The sequence below is a fragment of the Rhinoderma darwinii genome, chromosome 10 (genome assembly GCF_050947455.1).
Source record: "Rhinoderma darwinii isolate aRhiDar2 chromosome 10, aRhiDar2.hap1, whole genome shotgun sequence".
In the NCBI taxonomy this organism is placed as follows: domain Eukaryota; kingdom Metazoa; phylum Chordata; class Amphibia; order Anura; family Rhinodermatidae; genus Rhinoderma; species Rhinoderma darwinii.
The window spans coordinates 59,764,065-59,785,389 of NC_134696.1; positions in this window are offsets into that span (position 1 = coordinate 59,764,065).

A 21,325-nucleotide genomic window follows, 5' to 3' on the forward strand; every position below is an offset into this window, starting at 1 on the left:
TTTCTCCTAATATTCAGACTGATCGTGTGCATGTGCGCCAAGTGTTACAGTGTCTGCGACAGAACTCTCTGTTTGCTAAACTGGAGAAATGCCTCTTCGAGAAAACCAGCCTGCCTTTCCTGGGGTATGTCATTTCCAACCAGGGACGTCAAATGGATCCAGCCAAGCTGTCCTCAATTCTCAACTGGCCGTGTCCGCAAGGACTCAAAGCTGTCCAATGCCTGCTGGAATTCGCAAATTATTACCGTTAGTTTATTCCTCACTTCTTCTCTATGATAGCTCCTATTTCTGCACTGACCAAAAAGAGGGTTAACGCTAAAGACTGGACCACGGAGGCCGAAGCCGCATTCCAAGCTCTTAAAATTCCCTTCTCTTCTACTTCAGTCCTACATAGACCGGATTCCACCCATCCCTTTGTTCTGGAGGTCAATGCTTCATCTGTGGGTGTCGGAGCTATTCTTTCACAAAAGAGTTGTAGAGGGAAACATGTGGTCTGTGGCTTTTTCTCCAAATCATTTACACCTGCGGAGAAAAATTATGGTACTGGAGATAAAGAACTTTTGGCTATTAAATTGGCACAGGAGGAGTGAAGACATTTGCTAGAGGGTGCACGGCATCCTATCATCATCTACACAGATCATAAAAACCTCCTTTACCTGCAATCTGCTCAACGCCTAAATCCTCGCCAAGCACGGTGGGCATTATTCTTCTCCAGATTTGATATCCATCTTCACTGCAGACCCGCTGGAAAGAATACCAAGGCTGATGCCTTATCTCGCTCTTTTGACCCCACAGATCAAGAGCCCAGTCCCCGGTTCATTATAGATCCAGAACGCATTATGATCGCTGCCCCGGCTGAAGTGGTACACATTCCCAGAGGGAAGACCTACGTATCCCCTAAAGAAAGGGATTGTGTTCTTCACTGGGGTCATGCCTCCAGGGTTTCTGTGCACCCTGGCATAAAAACACTCTCAATTTGATTAGCCGTCAGTACTGGTGGCCTTCCATGTTCCAAGATACTAAAGACTTTGTTTCAGCCTGCTCCATCTGCTCTCAGAATAAAGTCTCCCTTTGATTCATTACTGATCTGCCAAGTTCTGCTTGGTGTACCGTAATCTGGGTAGTCGTGGATTGCTTTTCCAAAATGGCGCATTTTGTACCCCTTTCAGGCCTTCCGTCATCTTCCCGACTGGCAACACTGTTTATCAAGCACATTTTTCGCCTTCATGGTCTTCCTAAACATATTGTTTCTGACAGAGGAGTGCAGTTCACATCCAAGTTCTGGAGAGCCTTGTGCAAACTGCTGGAGGTCAAACTTGACTTCTCTTCCGCTTACCATACTCAATCCAATGGTCAAGTAGAGTGGATAAATCAAATACTTGACAGTTTCCTCAGGAATTTTGTGTCTCCACGACAAGACAACTGGGCAAGTCTACTTCCATAGGCCGAATTTGCCTACAACAACCATACGGGGGAATCTACCTGCTTTTCTCCTTTCTTCTTGGTGTATGGCCAGCACCCAGGAATACCTCTACCAGTTTCTGTACCTTATGGGGTTCCAAAAAAATTGTGAAAAGCAATTAAACCTCATTGATTGGTAGAGAAAGCAAACATGGCGAGGGGGAAGGAGATGTGGGGAAAAAAGTTGGGGGGGGGGGGGCGCCAATCTGAATCTTTGACCCGGGTGCAGGAGAACCTAGCTACGCCTCTGCTTTCCACATTTCTCTGCTGAAACCTACAATATTCAACCGATTTTCCCAAAAAGTTCCTGTCCATCCTGCTCCTGCAGCTGATGCTGAGTTTGAGATTAAAGAGATCCTTGATGTCAAAAGAACACGGGGGAGATTGTGGTACCTAGTGGAATGGAAGGATCATGGCCCGGAGGAGAGATCATGGGAACCGGTGGAGAATATCAACGCCCCAGCTCTCATCAAGGACTTTGAAAGAAGGTTCCCAAGCAAGCCAAAAAAGAGGGGGCATAAAGGGGGGGGGTACTGTAACGGCTGCCACGCCATTCCCCGCTGCTTCCATGGCCTCTGCTCTGGTTCTTGTACCCTCCATTCCCTCATGCTCGTCCCGAGCTCCATTCACCCGATCCGGACGCTTTGCAGGCTCTGGGCGTCGTCAGGTAACTGCATCTCTCACCTCCCTCCACGGCCATCATCCACTATGTGCAGCTGCAGCCACTAGAGGGTGCACGCGCTGACTCTTCCCTTCTTAAAGGGCCGGCGTGTGTCAAAATCCTAAGACTTCCTATTAAAGGACCCGCCTTCCTCAGATCTTTGCCTGTTCAACCAAGTTATCCCTGTGAGCTTCCCTGTACCCAATTTTCCCTGTTACCTTGCCTTCTGCCTTTGTCTGGATATCCCGTTGTGACCTTTGCCTGAACTTGTACTATTCTTGCCTGCCGCCTGCCTAGACCTATTGCTATCCATACCCGTTACGACGTCTGCTGCCTGTCCTGACTTCTGGTCTATTCATTTGACTGCCTCTAAACCTGCTGTGCCAAGCGTTGCCTGGGTTACAAGCACCATCTCCCAGACGACACAGTGGATCCACAAACAAACCGGTCAGAACCGTGATACTGAGCTTGGTTCTGGGACTGTATTGATGTAGTGAGTTTTGTTCTAGTGCTGTATTTATGTACTGAGGTTGGTTTTGGTGTTGTATTTATGTGCTGAGCTTGGTTCTAGAACACTGTTTCCGTAAGTCCCATAGAACTGAATGGTGGTTACGGAAACAGCGTAGCTCGCATGATACGCTGCTTCCGTAACTGATATTCACTACTATGAGTTACGGAAAGTCCATGGTCAGGAAGTGGCCAAGAGGCAGCGATAGCAGAAAGAGGTAGAACAGGGTTTAGGGGGCCCGGCTTTAGAGTTAGATGTGAGTCCCACCTCTGGGAAAACCCCTTTAAAGTGTAACTAAACTTCTAAAAAACTTCTGACATCTCATAGTGAAATGTCAGAAGTTTTCGTTTCAATAGTTTTTATTGAGAATTTTTTAACATATAAACATTTATACATTTCAAGTATTTCAAGCATACTGAAGGTACAGAACAATGAGACATTCAGTCCCAACAAATAGCAGTAAGAGCATAACAGAAGTAAACAAAAAACATTGCAAACCATTCGTATAGTGCACTAAAACTGTATTGTACATTCAATATCCACGTATATTCATATTCTTGTGGTCATGACCTTTATTTTTGATGTTATTGGAACATTTTATTATTGTTGAGACCTCACATAATTGTGTAATAAAACCTACTCAAAAAGATTTATAGAAGATACTGTTGCACCATGGGGCCCATAAAAGGTTGAATCTTGCGTATGTGGAGTTTCCTAAGGCCATTATTCTTTCATAGGAATATGTTGTGTTAATTAATGCTATGAGCTCCTCAAGCATTGGGGTTTCTACTTTCTTCCAATATCTTGTGATGACTAGTTTTGCCATTACCAGGATTTTACAAATAAGGCATCTCGCCAAGGAAGGGAAACCCTCTAATTCTAGAAATAATAACGCTACCTGAGGAGACATGATAACTGGATTTTGTATTACTTCTGCCAGTAATCTAAATACTTGGGCCCAGAACCAGTCTAATTTGTGGCATTGCCATAGCATGTGGAATAAGGACCCTGTATTTCCACACCTTCTCCAACAGAGAGGCGAAGACTCAGGATATATCCTATGTAGACGGTCAGGAGTAGAGATGAGCGAACCGGGACAACCGAACCCGGTTTCGGTCCGAACTTCCGGTAAAGTTCGGTTCGCAGCGAATCCGAACTTCACCGGGTTCGGCCGAACCCGTTTTGACCGAACCCGGTCAAAAACATTATACAAATCGGCAGCCACTTATCTCTATCAATCACTGATAGAGAAAAGAGGCTGCTGATTAAAAATAAAATAAAAAGCATTTCATACGTACCCGGTCGTTGTCTTGTTGACGAGTCCCTCTTCTTCCTCCAGTCCGACCTTTTCTGACGCGGCAGCCTGTGATTGGCTGCAGAGGCCTCTGCAGCCTGTGATTGGCTGCAGAGGCCGCGGCAGCCTGTGATTGGCTGCAGCGCTCACATGGGCTGCATCGTCATCAAGGAATGTCGGGCCAGATGTCGAGAGGGACGCGTCACCAAGGCAACGGCCAGGAGACCGGACTGGAGGAAGCAGAAAGTTCTCGGTAAGTATGAACGTCTTTTTTTTTACAGGTACTGTGATCGGTAGTCACTGTCCAGGGTACTGAAACAGTTACTGCCGATCAGTTAACTCTTTCAACACCCTGGACAGTGACTATTTAGGGTATGTGCACACACACTAATTACGTCCGTAAATGACGGACGTATTTCGGCCGCAAGTACCGGACCGAACACAATGCAGGGAGCCGGGCTCCTAGCATCATAGTTATGTACGATGCTAGGAGTCCCTGCCTCTCTGCAGGACAACTGTCCCGTACTGTAATCATGTTTTCAGTACGGGACAGTAGTTCCACGGAGAGGCAGGGACTCCTAGCATCGTACATAAATATGATGCTAGGAGGCCGGCTCCCTGCAGGGTGTTCGGTCCGGTACTTGCGGCCGAAATACGTCCGTCAATTACGGACGTAATTAGTGTGTGTGCACATACCCTTACTGACGTCGCCTAGCAACGCTGCCGTAATGACGGGTGCACACATGTAGCCACCCGTCATTACGGGGCCTCATGCACACGACCATAAAAACACCCGTTATCACGGGTCGTAATTACGACCCGAAATAGCGGGCCCATAGACTTCTGTTAGCCACGGGTACCTTCCCGTTTTCTCACGGGAAGGTGCCCGTGCCGTTAAAAAGATAGAACATGTTCTATTTTTTTATTTTACGGGCCGTGCTCGTAATTACGACTCGTAACTACGAGCACGGCCGGCCGGCCACGGGCAGCCGGCCGCTTTTGCGAACCGTGCTGTCATTAAAATTATAGCAGCACGGCCCGTAAAATAGAAAAATAGAACATGTTCTATTTTTTTAACGGCACGGGCACCTTCCCGTGAGAATACGGAAAGGTACCCGTGGGTAACAGAAGTCTATGAGCCCGTTATTGCGGGTCGTAATTACGACCCGCAATAACGGGTGTTTTTACGGTCGTGTGCATGATGGGAGCACGGCTCGGAAAAACGAACGGCTGCCCGTGCTCATCTCCTGAAATAATCTGTGCTGCCTTAAACTCTGTGGACAGGTCAGGATCCTGTTTCTTTTAAATGCTGCTAGGGAACCCGCTCGATCCACTATATAAGGCTACGCTACAGTGCAGCATTTAAAAGAAACAGGATCCTGACCTGTCCACAGAGTTTAAGGCAGCACAGAGTATTTCAGGAGATGAGCGTGCAGATTCAGTGCTGTTGTGAACTCTGCTCTTACCATTACGTAGCTCTCAGTCTGTTATCTCTCCTCCACTCCTGTCCTCAAGAACACCTTCACATGATTGGCAAGTCACCACGTAATGGTAAGAGCAGAGTTCACAGCAGCACAGAGTATTTCAGGAGATGAGCGTGCGGATCTTGTGCGTGGTGGTGACTTGCCAATCATGTGAACGTGTTATAGAGGACAGGAGTCGAGGAGATGTAACAGACTGAGCTACGTAATGGTAAGAACAGAGTTCACAGCAGCACAGAGTATTTCAGGAGAGGAGCGTGCAGATTCAGTGCTGCTGTGAACTCTGCTCTTACCATTACGTAGCTCAGTCTGTTACCTCTCCTCCACTCCTGTCCTCAATAACACCTTCACATGATTGGCAAGTCACCACCCCGCACAAGATCCGCACGCTCATCTCCTGAAATACTCTGTGCTGCTGTGAACTCTGCTCTTACCATTACGTGGTGACTTGCCAATCATGTGAAGGTGTTCTGGAGGACAGGAGTGGAGGAGAGGTAACAGACTGAGAGCTACGTAATGGTAAGAGCAGAGTTCGCAGCAGCACTGAATCTGCACGCTCATCTCCTGAAATACTCTGTGCTGCCTTAAACTCTATGGACAGGTCAGGATCCTGTTTCTTTTAAATGCTGCACTGTAGCGCAGCCTTATATAGTGGATCGAGCGTGTTCCCCAGCAGCATTTAAAAGAAACCGTGTTTGTGTATGTGTGTGTTTGTGTATATATGTGTGTTTGGGTATGTGACTTTGTCTGTTTTTGTTTTTATATGTGTGTGTGTATATATGGGTGTGTTTGTGTATATGTGTTTTGTGTATATGTTTGTGTATATATGGGTGTATTTGTGTATATGTTTGTGTGTAGATGTTTGTGTGTGTTTTTGTATATGTGTATATGTGTGTATATGAGTGTGTGTTTGTGTGTATATATGGGTGTGTTTGTGTATATGTGTTTGTGTATATGTGTGTTTGGGTATGTGTGTTTTTGTTTGTATATGTGTTTGTGTATATGTGTTCGTGTATGTGTGTATAACTGTGTGTGTGTGTGTGTGTGTTTGTATATGTGTGTTTTTGTTTGTATATGTGTGAGTTCGTGTATATGTGTGTGTTTGTCTGTTTATGTGTGTGTGTATATCTTGTTGTGTTTGTGTATATATGTGTGTGTCTGTGTATGGTTGTTTGTTTGTGTGTGCGTGTATATATGTGTGTAGGTGAGTAGAAGTATTGGTATTGTTCACATTGATAACTGTTTTTTTATGTTGTTGCAGATTTTGATGTACCGATTGGACTACATCTTCGATTCGTTGGACTACTACGTAGATCTGCGTTTTTTCAAATTTTAATAAAATGGTTAACGAGGGTTTTGTTGGGGATTTCTTATTTCAATAAAAAAGAATTGTCTTTGTGTTTTTTTTTCAAACTTTATTAGTGCCTAGATAATGGCAGTTGGCTGATTGACAGCGTCCATTATTAAGGCGGTACTTAGTGTTAGCCGGTGCAGAGGCTAGCACTAACCACCCATTATTACCCCGGTACCCACCACCACCAGGGGTGCCGGGAAGAGCTTGGTACGATCCAGTACCCGACCATCTGTTGTGATGGTCGGGTACTGGGGCGGCCGTAGGCTGGTATTATGAGGCTGGGAAGGGCCAAAATCAGTGGACCTTCCCACCCTTGTAATGCTAGGCTGCTGCTGCTGTGTTGTATCGGGCTGGTTATAAAAATGGGGGGGACCCCCACGTCGTTTTTTTTTTTGGAATTTAACAAATTTAGCAATAGACGGGTCCCCCACATTTTTAATAACCAGCCATATACAAGGCCGCAGCAGTCTGGCATTACATGGGTGGGAAGGGCCACTGGTTTTGTCCATTCCCAGGCTAATAACACTGTGTTGTATGTGGCTGGTTATGATAAATTGGGTGGAACCCCATGTCTTTTTTAAAAAAAAAATGTAAATAAATAAATAATTTAAAAAAATGACGTGGGGTCCCCCCCACTTTTATAACCAGCCAGATACAACACAGCAGCAGCAGGCAGCATTACAAGGGTGGGAAGGGCCACTGTTTTTGGCCCTTCCCAGCCTCATAATACCAGCCTGCGGCCGCCCCAGGGCCCGACCATCACAACAGATGGTCGGGTACTGGATCGTACCTGGCTCTTCCCGGCACCCCTGGTGGTTTTGGGTACCGGGGTAATAATGGTGGTTAGTGTTAGCCTCTGCACCGGCTAACACTAAGCCTCGCATTAGTAATGGATGTTGTCACTCAGACAGCGGCCATTACTAAAGTGGTAATAATAAAATTTGAAAAGAAAAAGACAAAGATATAGATAAAATATTTTATTGAAATAAAGCACCCCCAACACAACCCTCATTAACCATTTTATTGTAGAAAAAAAAAACGTCATCTAAGTAGTCCTCGAAACCGACGTAGTCCAAACACCAAACCTGTAAAAAAAAAAAATAATGAAATAAAACATGTCGTAGGCTTAGATTCAGTTTAATGTGTGATACTGACTGTTATACCATGTATAGAAGCCTCCCGTGAAGTTGACTTAGATACAGGGCGCCAGCAGACAGTATCATACATGGCCATACATACATATATACAAATATACATACATACATATATACAAACATACATACATATATACAAGCATGCACATATATACATGCAAATATACATACATGCAAACATACACACATATATACATGCAAACTATCATACATACATGCATACACACACACATGAAAACATACATACATACATACAAACAAACATGCAAAGATACATACATACATATATACAAGCATGCACAAATATACATGCAAACATAAATACATGCAAACATAATTACATACATGCACATATATATAAACATACATGCAAACATACATGCAAAAATAAAAACATGCAAACATACATACATGCACATATATACATACATACATACATGACAACATACATACAAACATACATGACAACATACATACATGCAAACATACATACATGCAAACATACATACACACATGCAAACATATATACATGCAAATATACATACAAACATGCACATGTATACATACATGCCAACATACATGCAAACATACATGCACATATATACATACATACATGACAACATACATACATGCAAATATACATACACACACACATGCACATATATACATACATGCCAACATACATGCACATATACATACATGACAACATACATACATACATGACAACATACATATATATATATATATATATATACACACATGCAAATATACATACAAACATGCATACATACATGCAAACATACATTCATGCAAACACACATACATGCAAACATACATACATACATACATACAAATATACATACACACATGCACATATATACATACATGACAACATACATACATACATACATGACAACATACATGCAAAAATACATACATGCAAACATACATACATACATGCAAATATATACATGCAAATATACATACAAACATGCACATATATACATACATGCCAACATACATGCACAGATATACATACATACATACATACATACATACATGACAACATACATACATGCCAACATACATACATACATACATACATACATACATACATGCCAACATACATACATGCCAAAAAATAATAATAATACGTTCATACTTACTTTCCTCCTGTCCGGCCTCCAGCGATGACGTTTCATTCATGTCGCCGCTGCAGCCTGTGATTGGCTGCAGAGGCGGTCACGTGGGATGAAGCGTCATCCTGACGTGCGTGACCGCCACTACAGCCTGTGATTGGCTGCAGCGGCGAAAGGGATGAAACGTCATCGCTGGAGGCCGGACAGGAGGAAAGTAAGTACGAACGTATAATTTTTATTTTTTTATTACATTTAAATGGTATTTTCCGCGCGCCGAGCATGTACTGTGAAGGTTGCTGAAAGAGTTAGTGCAGCCCATTAACTCTATCAGCACCCTGGACAGTAGCATGCTCGGCGCACGTAAGTGACAGGTTCGGTCAGAACTAGTTCGGTCCGAACCGAACTTTTTTGTGAAATTCGGCGAACTAGCCGAACCGAACTTTTGATAAGTTCGCTCATCTCTAGTCAGGAGTGTAGTACCATCTCAGGGATGTTTTAAGTGCTGCTTCAATATGTTGAATGCACGGTAGAGCCCTATGTATGAGCCTGAAAGAAGCCAGCCATGTGGCTTCGTTAAACGATATCCCTAAGTCTCTTTCCCATGACTTGTGTAGGTGAGTTTTAGTAAAAGAACAGTGAGATTTAATCATGTTATATATGGGTTTTAAACCTCTTATACGTCTGGAGAAATGAGCAAATAACTTACTGTTACATAAGGCATTTAAATTGCCGGTGGATTCCATGCAATGCTTTATTTGGAGAAATTTTAAAAAGTCAGAGTTGGGTATAGAGAATTTCGACTTTAGCTGCTCAAAAGTCACCAAGTGTTGACCGTCAAGTAGCAAGGAAACATCAGTGATGCCACCAGCAATCCAGGACGTTAACTTGAGATTTGGGATTATTAGCATAAAGAATTCTAAAGGAATATAACTTTTGAGTAACGGACTACAATTTAGCGTGTTGTTCTGAATGTATGACCAACATTCCAGTGTCGTCTTTGTCAGAGGGGATAGTGGACGCGAAGGTACCAAATCCCAAAACGTCCAGAAGAGAGTGGTTTTTAAAGGTAAAGGTGAGATATAGGAAGTTTCAATTTGTAACCACTGCTTTCCTGTGTCCATGGCCCACCAGCTAGAAATTTGCGCAACTTGGGTGGCGATATAATAGCTATGAATGTCCGGTATACCCAGGCCTCCAACCTTTCTATCCTTGACCAATAAATGCATGGCGATTCGAGGATGTGTTTTTGACCAGACAAATTGGGAGAGATTTCTTTGTGTTATCTGAAAAAATCTTTTAGGGAGAGTAATAGGTAAGGTTCGGAATAGGTATAGTAGTTTTGGCAATAGAAGCATTTTATAGGCCGCAATCCGGCCTAGCCATGAAGTTTCGAATTTAAGTAATCGATCTGTGTCTGTCTGGATATTTTTTATTAGAGGTTCATAATTGGCTGCATATAGATCTTTATATGAAGAAGTCAAAGTTATCCCCAGATACTGGATTCCCTTCATTTGCCAATCAAAGGGGTATTTTGTTTTAAGAAAATGCAATGTGGACGGGTCTATGTAAAAGGGAAGTATTTGTGATTTCTGCGCATTTAATTTATAATATGATATTGAGCCAAAAACTTTAATGCTGTCCATAGAAGCTTCTAATGATGATTCTGGATTAGTTAGTGATAAGATAATATCATCTGCGTATAATGAAATAGTGTGTGAAACCTCACGGCATTGGACTCCCTGAATGTCCACACAGTTTTTAATGTGTTGAGCTAACGGCTCCATGGAGAGTATAAAAATTAGTGGGGATAATGGACATCCTTGTCTAGTACCATTAGTTATTTGGAACTCTGTAGACAGGATGCCATTAGTGTAGATTTTCGCTGTGGGTGCCGAGTAAAGTGCTCTAATAGCTGTCAAAATGTTGCCCTCAAATCCCATTTCTCCCAAAGTAGCAAATGCGTACGCCCAGTTAATTCGGTCGAACGCTTTTTCGGCGTCCAGAGCCAACATCAATGCTGGTGTGGCTCGTGTTTCAATGAGATGAAGTAAATTTACAATCCTTTTTGTGTTGTCTGATGCTTGTCGTCCCTTAACAAAGCCCACTTGATCCACGCTCACAAGGGTAGTTAGCATAGGGGTGAGCCTTGCCACGAGAATCTTAGCATAGAGTTTGAGGTCTGAATTTAATAGCGAAATAGGCCTAAAATTTTGGGGGGTATCAGGAGTTTTGCCCGGTTTAGGGAGAGTAACAATAGTAGCCATTTGATTTTCCTTTGGGAAGGAGCCCTGCTCCATAGTCTTTTGAAAAAATTTGGCTAAATAAGGGGTCAACACAGTAGATAGATTTTTATAATACGAGTTGGAAAGACCATCCGGTCCTGGAGATTTGCCGATTGGAAGGGAACGTATATTATTCAAGATTTCCAATTCTGTAATTGGGGCATTTAAAGAACTTAGTTGTTCTGCTGACAGTCTGGGTAAGGATGCTTTCCTAATGAAATCCACTATCTCATGTTGAGTAGGACAGCTAGTAAAGGGGTCGTCCTTTAGGTTGTAAAGAGATGAGTAGTATTTTCTAAATTGTTCTACTATATCTCTGGGATCCATACGTTTATCTTGTGTGAGGGGATTTTTTAAATAAGGTATTCTTGTCTTCTGGTACTGAGTTTTAAGCCGAGTAGCCAGTAGTTTCCCTGCCTTATTATTCTGTGAATAGTAACGGGCTTTAGTTTTCCTTAAATTTTTCTCATATTCTGACACTAAACAAAGACGTAGTCGTTGTCGGAGTAGTAGCAATTGTGCAGCCCCCTCTGATGATGGAGATAATTTGTTTTTTGTGTCTGCAAGGCGTATCTCGTTAGTCAACTGAGACACCTCTTCCAGACGCTTTTTGCGGACCGTATGCCCTAGACGTATAAACGTACCCCTTATATATGCCTTATGAGCGTTCCAGAGGGAGGAGATTCCAACATCCGGCGTATCATTATATTGGAAGTATTCGTGAAGATCTCTTTCTATGTCCATTTTATAAGTAGGATGAGATAAAAGATAGGAGTTACATCTCCAGAGGTAGTCTGGACTAGTGTCATATTTTTCCGTGATCGTCAGAGTGATCGGCGCGTGGTCAGACCACTGTATGCTTTCAATTGTCGTGGCTTTTGATACGAGGAGTGTCGCCTTATCTACAATGAACATATCAATTCTAGAGTAACTATTATGGACTTGAGAGTGAAACGAATAATCACGTTCCGATCCGTGTTGCATACGCCAGATGTCGTACAGCTCCTCCCCCAGAACCAATCCCCAAAAGCAGCCCTAGATTGTCTAGGTTGAGACGTAGTGTCCATCCCAGAGTCCATAACAAAGTTGAAATCCCCACACACAATCAGTTTTCCCTGCTTATGTTTAGCAATTATTCTGCGAATCTTTTGAAGGAATCTCAATTGGTGGTTATTAGGCGCATATAATGACAACAAAGAATATTTGACATTGTTAATAGAACAAATTAGTAACACATATCTCCCATTGGAATCTGCGAGCAATTCAATTAGTTGAAAAGCAACTGTATTTTTTACTGCTACCAAAACTCCTCGAGCCTTGGTAGAGTAATGTGAGTGAAAGACATGAGGAAATTGGGGGTGCTTAATTCGGTGGGCGTCTTTTTCCAAGAGGTGAGTCTCCTGGATACACATAACCTCACAGGCCAGTTGTTGTGCCTCTTTCCACATGTGTGCTCTCTTATGTGGGCTATTAAGGCCATTTACATTTAGAGAACCAATTTTAAAAGCCATCGTATATGTGAGAGTACTGTTGTATTCTTGACCGTGTCACATCAAGTTGTAGGTCATACTTGGTATGATCCAAAGGAATGTATGTGGATTGACTGTTATATGAGTACAAATGTAACATAGTGGTCTGCACTAGACAAAGAAGAAATTTAAAACAGCAAAACAAAAGCATTCAAATACGTTTGAATAAAGAGAGAGACTGAACTTCAATAAGTTCAGACACGGTGGGGGGAAAAAACAGTCAACTTGTGGACCGGACTTTTAGGTCTCGGGAAAAGCCCCGCCGCTCCACCACCATATAGTGAATATACCTCAGCGTCGCGGACGGTGTCGGAGGTTTGGCCCCTGCCAGTCATCTTTAATCGTGTGAGGTAGGGATTTTTTCTTAACTCCCGAAGAGGCGTCAGGAATGGAAATGCCCCATTTTTGTAGAAGTGACGCACCTTCTTGGACAGTTCTCACCACGTGCATAGAGCCATTTTGGTGGATCAATAGTCGTACCGGAAAGCCCCATTTGTATGGAATTTTGTTGTTTCTCAAAGTTGTAGTGATGGGAGCAAGTTCTCTCCTTAACTGCAGAGTGACGGCAGAAAGATCAGTATAAACAGATATTAACTTGTATGGCTCCGGTATTATCTCTTTATTTCTTACGGCTGTCATAAAGAGTTCCTTGATATGGAAGAAGTGAAACCGAGCCAAAACATCTCTGGCCACATCTGTCGATAGGTGTTTGGGTCTGGGAACTCTGTGTGCTCTATCTAGGATCAAATCTCTAGAGGTGCAATCAGGTAGCAAGGCATTAACAAAGCTTTGGATAAATTGGGTTAGATCTTTTGGGGCTATATCTTCAGGGATACCCCGAAACTTGATATTGTTCCTTCTGAAACGGTCTTCTAAGTCTGCGATTTTTGCTTTGACTTGTGTAATATCAGCTTCTAGGTCGAAGTGAGCGTCTATAAGCTCATTGTGGGAAGTTGCAAAGTCCCCCATTTTAGATTCCACGTGTTGTACACGATCTTCCACTTCATGTATTGCGACAGACATGGGCTTGATTAACTGGGCAAACCCTGAGTAAAGAGATTGCTGAAGCGCCTGCAGCATGGTCTTGAATGTGAGTTCTGTAACAGGGTTAGATGTAGATGGCATATCTGTAAAAAGATCTGAGGGTTCCTCTATGTCTCCCTCAGGACAATCTGTCTCCTGGTGTGTTAGGGCAGTATAACCATCCCTTTTTGACCGAGAGGAAGGGCTCCCATGTCCCGGTGAAGGAGGTGAGGAGGAGAGGATGCCACGTGCGTGGCCTTTAAGATGGCGGCCTCTAGGTTCTGTCATCCCCCTTGTCCCCTTCCTCGGCGTTAGAGCTGCACTCTGTGAGTGCGGACCAGCTGGCAGTGATCCAGGTGACAGCGCTGGGACGGAGCTGCTTCGGCAAAGTGGGGATCTGAACTGTCGGGGCCCCGGCATTGAGGTGAATGGGCTTGTGCAGTGTTCGGCATCGGCGCCATTTTGGGCCGTCTGTCGGTCATTTGGAAAGTAGAAATCCAGCATTTTCGCTGGTCTACTCACCGACTTCTTTTGTCTGGGCATGCTTGGCGGGATTCCCTCTCCGGTGCAGCAACGGCGGGATGTAAGAGAGGTCCTTGTTGCTTGTGTGTCGCTTAGGTACGGTGAGGCAGCACGGAGCTAGGTTTTCACGCGACCATTCAGTCCGGCTGCCAAGCCACGCCCCCAAATGTCAGAAGTTTTGATCGGTGGGGGTCCGAGCACTGAGACCCCCATGGATCGCTAAAACAAAGTGGCAGAAGCGCTCAGGTGACCGCTGTGTCGCTTCATTTCTGATCTGCTTTTCTCGGAAAGCTGAGCAAGCGGTGTACGGACGTATACCAGTCTGAGGAATGCCGATCAGAAGCGAAGCGGCGCAACATTCAATCGTGCACTTCTGCTGTTTCAATTTAGCGATTGGTGGGGGTCTCAGTGCTCGAACCCCCCACCGATTAAAAGTTCTGACATGTCACTATGACATGTTAAAAGTTTAGTTACACTTTAAAGAGAGGTGTTATAATTTTTTTTAAATTATTATAATTTTTTTCTTTAATAAAACAGTGTATCAGTGTGAATACTAAATACTAGTTCTAAATACTTTTTATTAAAAATGATTTTAACTTTTTGAGATACAGCTGCTTTATATCCTGAATACAGAGCAGCTGTATCTAGTGCTAAAACCTGTATCCATCAGGTCCGTGGCACTGACGGGTACAGTGTCAGCAGGTTGGGGGGTTGAATTGCGTATGAGGGGGATGTGTCAACAGCCCAGGGCCCATGGTACATTTAATTCGCCACTGACAGTAGTCCCGGGTCAGAGCCTCTACTAACACTTTGCTCGGGGACTCCAGCACTGCTCCTGACGTAACTATCCATATATGGGCAGTGATGTCAGGAGTTTCCCACCGCTCCAGCGCTGGACCCAGGAAAGGGAAGTATAATCATTGTTTTGCTTTTTTTATGTGTTAAGGTATGTTCTCACGGGCTATTTTCAACAGTTTTTCGGGCTGTAAACGCCCAAAACAACGGCTGAAAAATCGAAAGCAGAACGCCTACAAACATCTGCCCGTTGATTTCAATGGGAAATACGAAGTTCTGTTCCGACGTGGCGTTATTTTATGCCTCATTTTCAAATAACGGCGTGTAAAAACACACCCGGTAAAAAGAAGTGCATGTCACTTCTTGAGCCGTTTTTGGGGCCGTTTTGCATTGACTCAATAGAAAAACAGCTCCAAATTCGGCAGTAAAATACGCCACAAAAAACGCTAGTTGATTAAAAAACGGCTGAAAATCCGGAGCTGTTTTCCCTTGAAAACAGCTCCGTATTTTCAGCCGTTTTTTGTTAAGTGTGTGAACATACCCTTACCGATTTATTTATTTTTTTGTGTTTTTTTGACAGGTTGACTTGTTGGACTACTTTGGACTCGAGGACTACTTCAAAGACGGCGTTTTTTTTTATTCTCAATAAAATGGTTAACGAGGGCTGTGTGGGTGTTTTTATTTCAATAACTAGATTACTGCCGCCTTAGTAATGGCCGCTGTGTGGTTGACAGCATCCATTACTAAGGAGGGACTTAGTGTTAGCTGGTGAAAAGGCTAACACTAACCCCCATTATTACCCCGATACCTACCGCAACCAGGGGTACCGGAAAGAGTCGAGTACGATGCAGTAATGGACGTAATGGAATAAAAAACAGACACAACCCTTGTTAACTATTTTATTGAGAATTTTAAGTAGTCCTTGAATCCGAAGTAGTTTAACAACCCAACCTGTAAAAAAATACAAAAAAATAAATAATTAGTAACACATAAAAAAGCAAAGAAATGATTATGCTTACGTTTCCTGGGTCCAGCGCTGGAGCCGCAATGTCAGCGAGCTACGCTGTTTCTGTAACTTCAGGAGTTATAGGGGAATTAACAGTAAAAGTGCCTAGGGCAGCATCAAATACATACGGCCCAGCTTTCACCTAAACTCTCCCCTCTGGCCCCCCCACTTAACCTCTGCCTCCTATGCTCCTCTCCCCCTCCTCCCACAGAGCCTCTGCCACCATCTGTGCCCCCCACCACAAATAAAGGTTCAAAATCCTCTTCAGTGTCTCCTGCACCCCATGAGACCCCACTGGCACGTTTTGCTCCCAATAGTACCCCTACCACTTTCTGCCTGGCATTTTACCGGACAATATAGAGCAGCATGCTGCACTATTTTGGTCACAATTTTTTTTTCCTGCAGTAGAAGCTTCTAAGGCTTCTTTCACACCGTGGTATTTCCAGCAGTTTACTGTATGTGGTGGGAAAGCTCCTGATGCCTATGATAAATGGATCCATAGACCCAGGGGCGTAACTAGGAAAGACTGGGCCCCATAGCAAACTTTTGCCTGAGGCCCCCCCCTGGGTATCACACAACCCCCCCCCTTGTGGATAGTGCCTCCCTATAGATTCCACCACACAGCGCCCCCTATAGATAGCACCATACACAGCCCCCTGTAGATAGCGCCATACACAGCCCCCTGTAGATAACGCCTTACAGCCCCCCTGTAGATAACGTCTTACAGCCCCAAATCCCCCTTGTAGATAACGCCATACAGTCCCCTTGTAGATAACGCCATACGGCCCCCTGTAGCTAACGCCATACAGCCCCCCTGTAGATAATGGCATACAGCCCCCCTGTAGATAACGTCTTACAGCCCCAAATACCCCCTGTAGATAACGCCATACAGGCCCCCTGTAGATAATGCCATACAGCCCCCCTGTAGATAACGCCATACAGACCCCCCTGTAGATAATGCCATACAGACACCCCCTGCAGATAACGCCATACAGACCCCCTGTAGATAACACCATACAGAACCCCAAATGTAGATAACGCCTTACAGACCCCCCGCTATAGATAACGCCATACAGCCCCCTGTAGATAACGCCATACAGACCCCCCGCTCTAGATAATGCCATACAGCCCCCCTGTAGATAACGCCATACAGACCCCCCTGTAGCTAAAGCCATACAGACACCCCCTGCTGTAGATAACGCCATATAGCGCCCCCTGTAGATAACGCCATACAGACCCCCCGCTGTAGATAACGCCATACAGACCCCCCCTGTAGATAATGCCATACAGACCCCCCTGTAGATAACACCATACAGAACCCCCTGAGTAGATAACGCCATACAGACACCCCCCCCCCTGTAGATAACACCATATAGCCCCCCCCCCCCAAACAAAAAAAACTGCCTATAGTTTGTCCTACAAAAGACATGTATCCCCTATCCACAGGATAGGGGATACATGTGTGATAACTGGTAGCGATAAGGAGAACAGGGGACCGAAAGTCCCCCGAAGTTCTCCATGACAAACCTCGGACTTCCGGCGTCTGCGCAGTGCAATAAAAATGAAAGGTGCGCTGGTCACTGGTCACGCATGCGCACAAGCTCGACCGGTGCGCAAGTAATTTCTATAGAGCGGCAGATAGACTCCGGAAGTCCGAGGTTTGTCATGGAGAACTTCGGGGGGCTTTCAGTCCCCCGTTCTCCTTATCCCTGGGCGTCCCAGCGATCACACATGTATCCCCTATCTTGTGGATAGGGGATGTATGTCTTTTGTAGGAACAACCCCTTCAGTGGCGTCGCGCTGTAGCAGCCATAGCAGCTGCTAGCAGAGCCTACGGCCATGGCGGGGACCCGTGCCGGCGGGTGGCACGGGCCCCCTCATGCTGCGGGCCCCGTAGCAGCCGCTATGGCTGCTATAGCGTTAGTTACACCACTGCATAGACCCACCATACACCCAACGCTTTTTTCTTTCTGCATGGAATAGCTTTAAAGGCTGCGCTATTCCATGCATACGTATGTGTTTTATTTTTAACATGGGCGCCTTTGTAGGACGGAATAGCAGAGACATCCGTGTTTTAAACCATTTAATGCATCTACTGGGAGCTTTATCAGCACATACATTATATTAATAGAAATATTGTGGTGTGAAAGCCGCCTAAGAGCGTCCTATGCAGATGTGTACACAGAAAACCAACTATACCTGAGAGGAGCGGAGAGGAATTAACTCTAAAAAATGGTGATAGACATGGTGATTGTTAGCCACCTGGCTCTGTGTGAGCTTTCTTTTGGATCGAGTGCAAAATGGTTGGTTAGATCTAAAGGATACATTTTCCGTCTCACTCAAAGAGGAAACTGACGATATTGAAGGAGTACGGCTGCGACCACCTGTCATAGGATTTCGCCTCCATCTATACACTCTATTATGCTGAAAATCCCCAATATCTCTGGAAAATTTCTTGGATTTAATGTCCTGTATCTCTTTTTCCCATTCAGAGAATTGGGTTTCCAGAGTATGTTTGAATTTGATCATGTTATCGGTTGACATTAAAGGGACTAATTGAGCTTGAATGTTTTCAATTTCAGCATCCATGGAAGCTAGTGTACCTTGGTTAAGGCCAATAAGTAGCTCCATGAATCTCTTAGAGCCACTATTAGGGCATGACCACACATGGCGGAATTCCTCCGCAACTGTCCGCATCAATGCCGCACCTAATCCGGGTTGCGGATTACGGCTGCGGATCTGCACAAAATGTGCAGAAAATTGATGCGGACTGGCCGCTGCGGACTGCGGGAAAAGTGCTTCCCTTCTCCCTATCAGTGCAGGATAGAGAGAAGGGACAGCACTTTCCCTAGTGATAGTAAAAGAAATTCATACTTACCGCCCGTTGTCTTTATGACGCGTCCCTCCTTCGGCATCCAGCCCGACCTCCCTGGATGACGCGCCAGTCCATGTGACCGCTGCAGCCTGTGCTTGGCCTGTGATTGGCTGCAGCCGTCACTTACACTGAAACGTCATCCTGGGAGGCCGGACTGGAGACAGAAACAGGGAGTTCTCGGTAAGTACGAACTTCATTTTTTTTTACAGATACATGTATATTGGGATCGGTAGTCACTGTCCCGGGTGCAGAAACAGTTACTGCCGATCGCTTAACTCTTTCAGCACCCTGGACAGTGACTATTTACTGACGTCTCCTAGCAACGCTCCCGTCATTACGGGAGCCCCATTGACTTCCTCAGTCTGGCTGTAGACCTAGAAATACATAGGTCCAGCCAGAATGAAGAAATGTCAAGTTAAAAAAGCAAGACGTATCCGCAGCACACATAACATGTGCATGACAGCTGCGGACTTCATTGCGGAACTTAGAATCTCCATTGAAGTCAATGGAGAAATTCCGCCATGAGTCCGCCACTGCTCCGCAACAGACAGAGCATGCTGCGGACACCAAATTCCGCTCCGCAGCCTATGCTCCGCAGCGGAATTGTACGCATCGTGTAAACGAACACTGCTAAATTAAAGTGAAAGTCAATGTAGAAACGGCTCCGCTGCGGATTAACGCTGCGGAGTGTCCGCAGCGGAATTTAAGTGAAATTCCGCTATGTGTGAACCCGCCCTTACAGACCTCTTCCGATCTAGTGATGAACGTTTCATCACTTATGGGAAAGGACGGAAAAATCTGGATCCTAAGACCTCTTGGGATAAGGCTTCTCTGAATGTAGTTTTCTAAGAAGGTTTTGTTCCACCAGACCTTCAAGCATCTGTGGAGTAGATTTTTGTATTTACTTTGAAGTTCACTCACATTTCCACACACATTAAAATCCCTAAAAACCTGATCCATCAAAGAATGCCAGGCACATTCCCTGGCCTTGTAATCCATTGGACCCGAGGTATTGGACTAGATTAGCATAGAAAAACAACTATACCTGAGAGGAGCTGAGAGGAATTAACTATAAAATGGTGATAAAGTGTGTAACATCACAAAATGGTAAGGTTGGACAATCAATCATCTATATCACTAAGAGAAGTCCTACAGCAATAACCAAGTGTAACTTGGTGCGTTGATCAAAGAACAACTTAGAGAGGCCTACAGACTGAAAATATGATCAACTTGAGCACAAATGGTTGAATAAAAAAGTATAAATTTTATTACAAATAAACAAAACAAGCTAAAAAGATGAGTCACACAATGAGAAGGTGTCAACCTTATGCAAGACCAATAGCAGCATATACACCGTGTTCCAAATTATTATGCACATTGGATTTAAGTGTCATAAACATTTAATTATTAGTTTTCAATTAAACTCATGGATGGTATTGTGTCTTAGGGCTCTTTGGATCATTGTAATCAATCTCAGATACCTGTGATAATTAGTTTGCCAGGTGTGCCCAATCAAAGGAAAACTACTTAAGAAGGACGTTCCCCATTATTAAGCAGGCCACAAGTTTCAAGCAATATGGGAAAGAAAAAGGATCTCTCTGCTGCCGAAAAGCGTGAAATAGTGCAATACCTTGGACAAGGTATGAAAACATTGGATATTTCAAGAAAACTTAAGCGTGATCATCGTACTGTGAAAAGATTTGTGGCTGATTCAGAGCACAGACGGGTTCGTTCAGATAAAGGCATAATGAGGAAGGTTTCTGCCAGACAAATTAATAGGATTAGAAGAGCTACTGCTAAAATGCCATTGCAAAGCAGCAAACAGGTATTTAAAGCCACTGGTGACTCTGGAGTCCCGCGAACCTCAAGGTGTAGGATCCTCCAGAGGTTTGCAAGTGTGCTTAAAGCTATTATTCGGCCACCCCTAAACAATGCTCACAAGCAGAAACGGTTGCAGTGGGCTCAGAAATACATGAAGACTAATTTTCAAACCGTGTTGTTTACTGATGAGTGCCTTGCAACCCTGGATGCTCCAGATGGATGGAGTAGTGGATGGCTGTGAATGGCCACCATGTCCCAACAAGGCTGCGAAGTCAGTAAGGAGGTGGCAGAGTCATGTTTTGGGCTGGAATCATGGGGAGAGAGCTGGTAGGCCCCTTTAGGGTCCCTGACGGTGTGAAAATGACCTCTGCAAAGTACGTAGAGTTTATGACTAACCACTTTCTTCTGTGGTACAAAAAG